Raw genomic sequence first — 8,100 nt, forward strand, 5'->3', positions numbered from 1 at the left:
AGCGCTGCGCGTGCGCGGGACAGTCCAGGCGCCCTGGCGGGCGCGGCCCGAATCACGTGACCGGCGGCGCCTGCGGGGTGTAACGTCGCGGTGGAGGCCAGGATCCGGCTTCAGTCCCGGTTCTGCATCCGTAGCGGGGATGAACCCTTTTATTCATTCTGGCTCTTAGCCAGAGGTGACCTCATTGGACGTTGTCCGCGCCAGCCTTTGAGTCATTTAACCAGTCTTCTTGATGGCCTGCTAGAGAATAATACCTGTTAAGCTACTGCCAGGCCAGTGGGGGACGGTATCATGCAAGTATCTGAGTTTGAAAAGATTAATTTCTCTTCTGGAAGTCAGCCCTGTCAAGCCTAGTTTTAAACGGCTCATATAAATTCTCGTCACGCTATGCACGCCTAATACTGTGCGTATTATACTGTATTGTACTCTTGTTTTTCGACATCTATTTGCTCTTTCATTCGTTTCTCCGTCCATTCAACAAATAACATTGCTCCTCTTCTGTGTCAGGCACGCAAGGCTTTGAGTATAAAGCAGAGACCAAAAGAGGTGAAATACTTGTTCCATGGAGCTTAAAATTATGGTGGTTGATATGGATAGTAAGCTATTAACTATTTAGGTGGCTCAGCGGTTAAAGTGCCTGCCTGCAATGCGGGAGACCTGGGTTCGATCCCTGGGTCGGGAAAATCCCCTGGATAAAGAAATGACAACCCACTCCAGTATTCTTGCCTGGAGAATCCCATGAAAGGAGGAACCTGGTAGGCTACAGTCCATGGGGTCACACAGAGTAGGGCACAACTGAGCTAGCTACTTCACTCACTTCACTCATTATGATGCTAGGAAAAAAAGAAGTAAGTTCGTACATAGCATAAAAAGGAATCTCACTTACTTGTTTTTTTGTTTGTTTTGTTGGGATGGAGGTGTTGCCAGTTTCAGGAACAGACTTCGTTGTAAACTCCTGAAGATTGGGATGTCATTTTGTGTCCTTTATATTCAGTGTCTGTCCCAGGACTTGGCACATAATGTGCAATAAGTATTTCCTGGAGGAATAAATGGAATGTGTACATAAGGTAAGTAGAATAACCCACTTCTTTTACAAAGCACTTCATATTTTTTAAAGTATTTTCCCACACATTGTCAAGGTAGGTAGTCACAGTGCCATCCTGAGTGTGTCTTATCTCTTTTTTTTAATGAACAAATATATCTGTGTGTCTCCGAGAAGAACCTTTTGTTATTCAGTTGCTAAGTTGTGTCAGACTATGCAACCCCATGGACAACAGCTCGCCAGGCTTCCCTGTCTTTCACTATCTTTCTGAGTTTGTTCAAGCTCAGGTCCATTGAGTTGGTGATACTATCTAACCATTTCATCCTCTGTCGCCATCTTCTCCTCCTGCCCTTTCCCAGCATCAGGGTCTTTTCTAATGAGTCAGATCTTCGCATCAGGTGGCCAAAGTATTGGAGCTTCAGCTTCAGTCCTTCCAATGAATATTCAGGGATGATTTCTGTAGGATTGACTGGTTTGATCTCCTTGCTGTCCAAGGGACTCTCAAGAGTCTTCTCCAACATCACAGTTGGAGAGCATCGCTTCTGTGGCACTCAGCCTTTATGGTCCAACTCTCATCTATACATGACTGCTCAAAGAGAAGACCCTTTAAGCACATTTAAATGATTTTTATAAAAAGTAAAAGCTGAAAAAGATAACATTCCTTCTTGATCTCATAAGGGGTCACATGGCACTTAGATCTGGATTATGTAAGCTATCAATAATGTGTCATTTTGTTGCAGGAAAAGGGACCCCTTCCAGGGCCCAAGAATGGGCTCTGTCTGACACATGGAAGTGAATTGTCTGAGGAAACACAGGTGTTGACAAAGTAAGAGACTTTATTGGGAAAGGACGCCCTGGTGGAGAGCTGCAGGGTGAGGAAACCCAGCAGAACTCTTCTGCCATGTGGTTCACAGTCTTGGGTTTTACGGTAATCTGGTTGGTTTCAGGTTGTCTCTGGCCAATCACTCTGACTCAGAGTCCTTCTTGGTGGTGTGCCCATCACTCAGCCAAAATTGATTCCAGCAAGCAAGTTTCTGGGAGGGTGGCAAGACATATGGGCTGGAGTCTCGTTTCTCTTCCTGACCTTTCCTGAATTCTTCTGGTTAGTGGTAGCTTGTTAGTTCCTTGTTCCTAACCAGGACCTCCTTTTGTAAGGATAACTCATGCAAGTGATTACCATGGTGCCGGGCCAGGGCAAGCAGTTTTAGTTGGTAGTTCCCCTAACAATTTGATGTTACCAGCCCTCTGTCTCAAAAAACATATATAATGTTGCCTTGACTTCTAATTAGTGGAACAGTTCTCAAGAGTTTTCTCAGATGCCGTTCCCAGGTAATAATCCTCATATACGGCTCAAATAAAATTTTTCATTTGTTTCTTAGATAGATGGATTAATTTTTCATTGCCTATTTATTAAAATAATAAAGGAATTATTTTAATATTACCATAAAGCAGTGTGGACACTCACATACTTTCCAAAGTAAACCTAAAGTGGTCATCTACTTTGTACAATGGGAAATGGAATGGAAAGAAATTGAAGGCAAGCAGATAAAGTCCAGAGTGGTCATTTTGGCCAGGCCTGTGTACCCACTCAGTCCTAACGATATAACAACTATAAGTTAGTGCCCAAATTCCTCCTCCATTAATTCCTGTTTCTAATGTAAAATAAATTTCACAAGATAGAGTAGATAATTTTATTAGATGAGGGGCCAGTTCTTTATGTCTAAAATATATGGTTGGTTTAGATGTACTGGGGGTTCCCTCATAGCTCAGTTGGTAAAGAATCTGCCTGCAATGCAGGAGGCCCTGATTCGATTCCTGGCGCGGGAAGATCTGCTGGAGAAGGGCTATCCTCTTCAGTATCCTTGGGCTTTCTTTGTGGCTCAGCTGGTAAGGAATCTGCCTGCAATGTGGGAGACCTCGGCTCGATCCCTGGGTTGGGAAGATCCCCTGGAGAAGGGAAAGGCTACCCTCTCCAGTATTCTGGCCTGAAGAATTCCATGGAGTGTATAGTCCATGGGGTCGCAAAGAGTTGGACATGACTGAGTGACTTTCACTTTTACTTTAGATGTACTACAGAGTTCCTTCAACATCAAAGACCTATAATTCTAAAATCAAATCTTGCAGAAAAGACAAACTTTCAGTGCTTCGTTTTTCCATCTGGGGAAAAAAAAATGCAACGCTTCCTCGGATCAGCCCTGATGATTAAATCCTAAAATATGGCACCAAGACCAAACTAGAATAAAATTTAAATTTCGATTCTTAGTTTTACAAGATGAGCAAAGAACACATGACACTTTGGGAAAGGATACAGTGTCCTTCCTTGAAAACCCTTCAAGTTCCTATTCAGGTAAATGCGCTTTGTAGAAGTAACTGCCCTTGGCTGATTCAGCTGGTCTTTGTTCTGCCCCGAGGCGTTCATATATCTCCTGTGCGGCTGCTGTTGAATGGCATTACTGCCCAGTGTCAATTGTGAAGTCCCTGACTTCCTTCCAAGTAGTACTGAAAAGACTCATTCATGACTGCTTTTAAGGATGCTAGATCCCCTTCACAGAAATTACCTCGTATTGGTGAATGGAGCTCTTCCGCCCCAGGAAGCTGTGAAACTGCAGGGTGATGCCTCTGGAGTTCTGCTGCCATGGTTTCTGTGACGCGTGGGAGGTTTGTGTTATGCTGTGAGGATCAGTAACCACACAGCCATGAGAAAGCGCTTTGCAGAAAAAGTGCAGGCTTTCAGGATCCCAGCCTAGACAGCGTCTCTGTGTTCAGAAGCTAGGAAGAGACTGACCAAACAATCGCCAGGAGGGAAACGAAGGAGAGCTCTCCCCAGGATCTGTTCCTGAGGGTTAGAACACTGGTAACTGTTGCAAAAAGAGAGATGCGTTAGAGGCCAGTCCTTGCCAGTCTTTCACAGCAGCCAGAACTGGAGGGGCTGAGAGACAGGGTGGGCAGCTAATGTGGAAGAGCGAGCAATGGACTTAGAGTCAAGAGACTAGTTTCCATCTCAGCTAGGCCTGCTACTAGGTCACATGGACTTGGGCAATTCATGTCACCTTGCTGGGCCTTAGTCTCTTGATCTACAGAATGAGAAAGATTGGAGTCTGAAGTGCATCTCAGAGAAGTGTTAAGTTTTGGTAAGAAACTGGGAAGGAAAAGGTCTGGGCATTCGGCTTGCTCCAAAGGAGGGGTCTGTGTGGGCACCCCAGTAAGGGGTCTAAGGAAGGCAGAAATGAATGAGAGGGCGCTGAGCATCTGTAAGTAAAAGAAAGAGGCTATATATATGTATTTAAATTTGTGGCTGCACCTCACAGCCGTAGAGCCCCAACCAGGGATCAAAACCATGTCCCCTGCAGTGGAAGCATGGAGTCTTAACCACTGGACCAACAGGGAAATCTCTTTTAAAAATTAAAAAACATTTTGGCAACCCAGCTTGTGGGATCATAGTTCCTTGACCAAGGATTGAACCCACATCCTCAGCAGTGAAATTGCAGAGTCCTAACCACTGGACCAACAAGGAATTCCCAAGTATATTTGATTTTATTTTGCTATGCCATGTGGCATGCAGGATCCCCAACCAGGAATCTTACCCATGCTCCCTGCACTGGAAGCTCAGAGTCTTAACCACTGGACTGCCAGGAAAGTTCCTGAAAGGGAATATCTTGCAGCGGTGAAGGCTTACCTCATAGCTGTGCTGAGGGTCATCCTTGAATTGAACTTCAAATTCTGTGAGCAGAAGCAGAGGCTATATACAGCTCATATTTATTCAGTAAACATCCACAAAAGATAACATCTATCTTATTCCACTAGAGATGCTCCTTTGAGCACAAGGGGGTGATAAGAACAAGCCCTCCAGAGATTCACCACCTAAGCAGGGAAACAGACAAGCACAAATAGCTCTAAAAAAACAGAGTGTGATGGGTACCGTGGGTGACTTTGGGTACTCATAAAGGGCCATGGGAGAAATACGGGGAAGATTCATTTTGATTGCTAGGTTGTCTTATGGAAAAGGAGTAGTGGGGAAGAAATATGAAAGGCGATAATAGATTGGATCCAGATTATAGAGAACTGCAAAGTCCAAATAGTAGAATCTGAGCTTTATTCTGTGTGCAAGGTATAGCCAATTGATACTATTTTGAAGAGGTATGGCATGATGGATAACAGTAAGTATGATGCATGACTGACAGCAGAGAGACACCTCAAGATAACAGAACATTATTCTGTCTTTTAAAGGTTTCAGTTTTATTTAGGAAGTTGATTGTGCCAGGTGTTAGTTGTGGCACGTGGAATCTTCGATCTCTGTTGTGGCTTGAGGGATCAGTAGTTGCAGCATGTGGGATCTAGTTCCCTGACTAGGGATTGAACCTGGGCCCCCTGCATTGGGAGCACAGAGTGTTAGCCACTGGGCCAACGGGGAAGTGTCAGCATAACATTATTCTATAGTAAGTGAGAAGTAATGGCAATTGAAAGGTGGTGCTGCCTTGGAGCTGGATTTTTGGTACATGGTTAGGTATGGATGGTGAGGAGGGAAGATTAGACCCAAGAAGGCAATGGCAATGTCATGTTAGCAGCCAAAAGAAGGCAAGAAGAGGAAAGCATTTGAGTTCTAACACGAATAGGATGAATTTATTCTTGGATTCCTTAAATTCAAAATGTCTGTGGAAGATCTAGGTTAAAAAAGAAAACATGTTTTTTATAAACAGAAGTTAGAAATGTGGGATTGGAGAGGTCATTCACACAACATTATATTGAAGGGTGGGAGTGAAAGTGTCATTGGACTTCACATAGGATGTAAGAAGGATTGGGTCCTGGAAAGAAAATGAGAGCGTTACTTTTTTTTTTTAGGAGTGCCTGGAGGAAGAAGCTCTCGAAAAGGAGATTGAAAAGAAGCAGTCAAAGAAATAAACCTGGCATAATAGAACCATGTCAGAGAGGCCAAGGGAGGGAAAAGAAAATTTCATGAACAGTTGAATCTACTGTGTTGATTTCAATGAAGAATTTAAGGGCAGTGAACCCTGAGACAAACTGATGGCATTTAGTAGATAGGAAGTCACAAATAATCAGCTTATGGATCAACCAAACTGTATCCTTGAAAGAAAATTTGTAACCTCTCTTCAAAAGTAGGTTATTTTTCCAGCAGCTGCAGAGGCAGTTAAAGACTATGGCAGTCTTTAACTCTGGGTAAAGGGACACTTGGAGGAGGAAATGGAAACCCACTCCATTCTGCTTGCCTGGAGAATCCCATGGACAGGGGAGCCTGGCAGGCTACAGTCCATGGGGTTGCAAAGAGTCAGACACAACTTAGCAACAACACAAAGGGAAAATGTTTTATTGAGGGAAAGAGAAGAGTTTTTGTTTGTTTTGCTGGCATTTATCAATTATGAAAAAAAAGAACTTTTGTTTTTTTTAATATAAAATATATGTGTTTTCAATATTTTCCAATTTTTATATGAGACCAAAATCTACTTAAATAGCATAAGAAAGGAAGATTAAAAATAGCTAAAAAATTTGAGTGCTATAGTGCTTTTAAGTCTCCATAGCTTGAGTGTGGGTGTTATTGATAACTTTTTTGAGATATAACTGATGTATAATGTTATATTAGTTTCAGGTGTAAAACATAATGATTCTATATTTATGTATTGTGAAATGATCATCTCAATAAGTAGTTAACCTCCATCTCCATACACAATTACAAGTTTTTTTCTTGCACTGGGAACTTTTAAGCTCTACTTTCAGCAACTTAGAAATATTGTTACACTGTTATTACAGTGTTATTAAATCACCATGCGGCACATTACATCCCCTTGATGTACATTGCATCAATACTGTACAATACATCCCCTGGATTTTTTTATGATTTTTCTTTTTATGATTTATTTTATGAATGGAAGTTTTATCTTTTGACTCCCTTCATGCTTTTTGCTCTGCCTCTGGCAACCACCACTCTCTTGTCTAAAAGCTCATTTTTGGTTTTATTTATTTTTTAATTCTACATGTAAGTTTCCTTCTTCTTAACCTTACTGCATTTAAGACATGTTAGGTAAGGAGGTCACCATATTTAAAATAGAAGACACATGGAAGAGATTACTAGCTGCCCATTATCCATACTCCGTTTTTCTTAACAAGAGAACCCCTATATTACGAGGCAAGCTCTGTGTTCAGATTTAAAAACAAATCACATTCCTCAGCCTCTGTGGAGCGCAGATGGTAAAGAATCTGCAATGCAGGAGGCCTGGGTTCAATCCCTGAGCTGAGAAGATCCCCTGGAGAAGGGAATGGCAACCGACTCCACTATTCTTGCCTAGGAAATCCCATGGACAGAAGGGCCTGATGGGCTACAGTCTATGGGATCCCACAGAGTTGGACATGACTGAGCGACTGACACTTTTACTTTCACTGACTGGGTGGATCCAAATGACTAAGTGCTGGCCAATGAGATGGAGCATAAATTGTTGGACTTGTTGGGAGGAATTTCCAGAAAGTTTACTTAAAGAGGAACAGGCAGCTAAGGACAACTCTCTGGCTTTATTTCCCCTTTTCTGTTTCTTCCATGGAATTTGACGTTATGGCTGTAGCTCCAGCATCCATTTTAGACCATGAGGTGACTTAAACTACGGCAGAGCATGGAGGCAAGGCTCCAGGCTTCTGTGCTGCCTGGAGCTGCCATCTAAGCTTGGACTACCACATGGGGACTTCTTTTACAGAAGAAAATAAATCTTTCCATGGTTTAGGTACTGTTATTTTAGGTTTTTGGTTACTGTAGCTACACCTAATCCCAACACAGTGTGACCTAAGTAACAAAAAGGAACTTTTTCAAGGAGGAAGCTTAGTCTCTTCCATCTGTGTTGTTGAAATAAAAGCATTTTTATTTCTCTGACTTTTCACCAGTTAACAGGACATGTTTAATTATTTAAATATTTTGGTTTCATTTGGACATAAAAATATGCTCCAAATGACTGAATATTTCTTGTTATTTTTGGCACAACTGATCCTTAAAAGGTTCTGTGAAATAAAGGAATAGTCCAGTGTTGTTGAGTACCTGAGAGGTAAGTTTCAACCAACAG

General features: G+C 42.3%; 1 long non-coding RNA gene across 1 annotated transcript; it reads left to right on the forward strand.

The window, feature by feature from the left end:
* The first annotated feature begins 35 nt into the window (after positions 1-35).
* On the forward strand, positions 36-6,324 carry LOC122708002. The gene is made up of 4 exons (XR_006344977.1): positions 36-546; positions 918-1,067; positions 1,783-1,868; positions 5,882-6,324. It is a non-coding gene; the product is annotated as an uncharacterized LOC122708002 (long non-coding RNA).
* Positions 6,325-8,100: the final 1,776 nt, after the last annotated feature.

Source organism: Cervus elaphus, chromosome 14 (genome assembly GCF_910594005.1).
Source record: "Cervus elaphus chromosome 14, mCerEla1.1, whole genome shotgun sequence".
Taxonomy (NCBI): domain Eukaryota; kingdom Metazoa; phylum Chordata; class Mammalia; order Artiodactyla; family Cervidae; genus Cervus; species Cervus elaphus.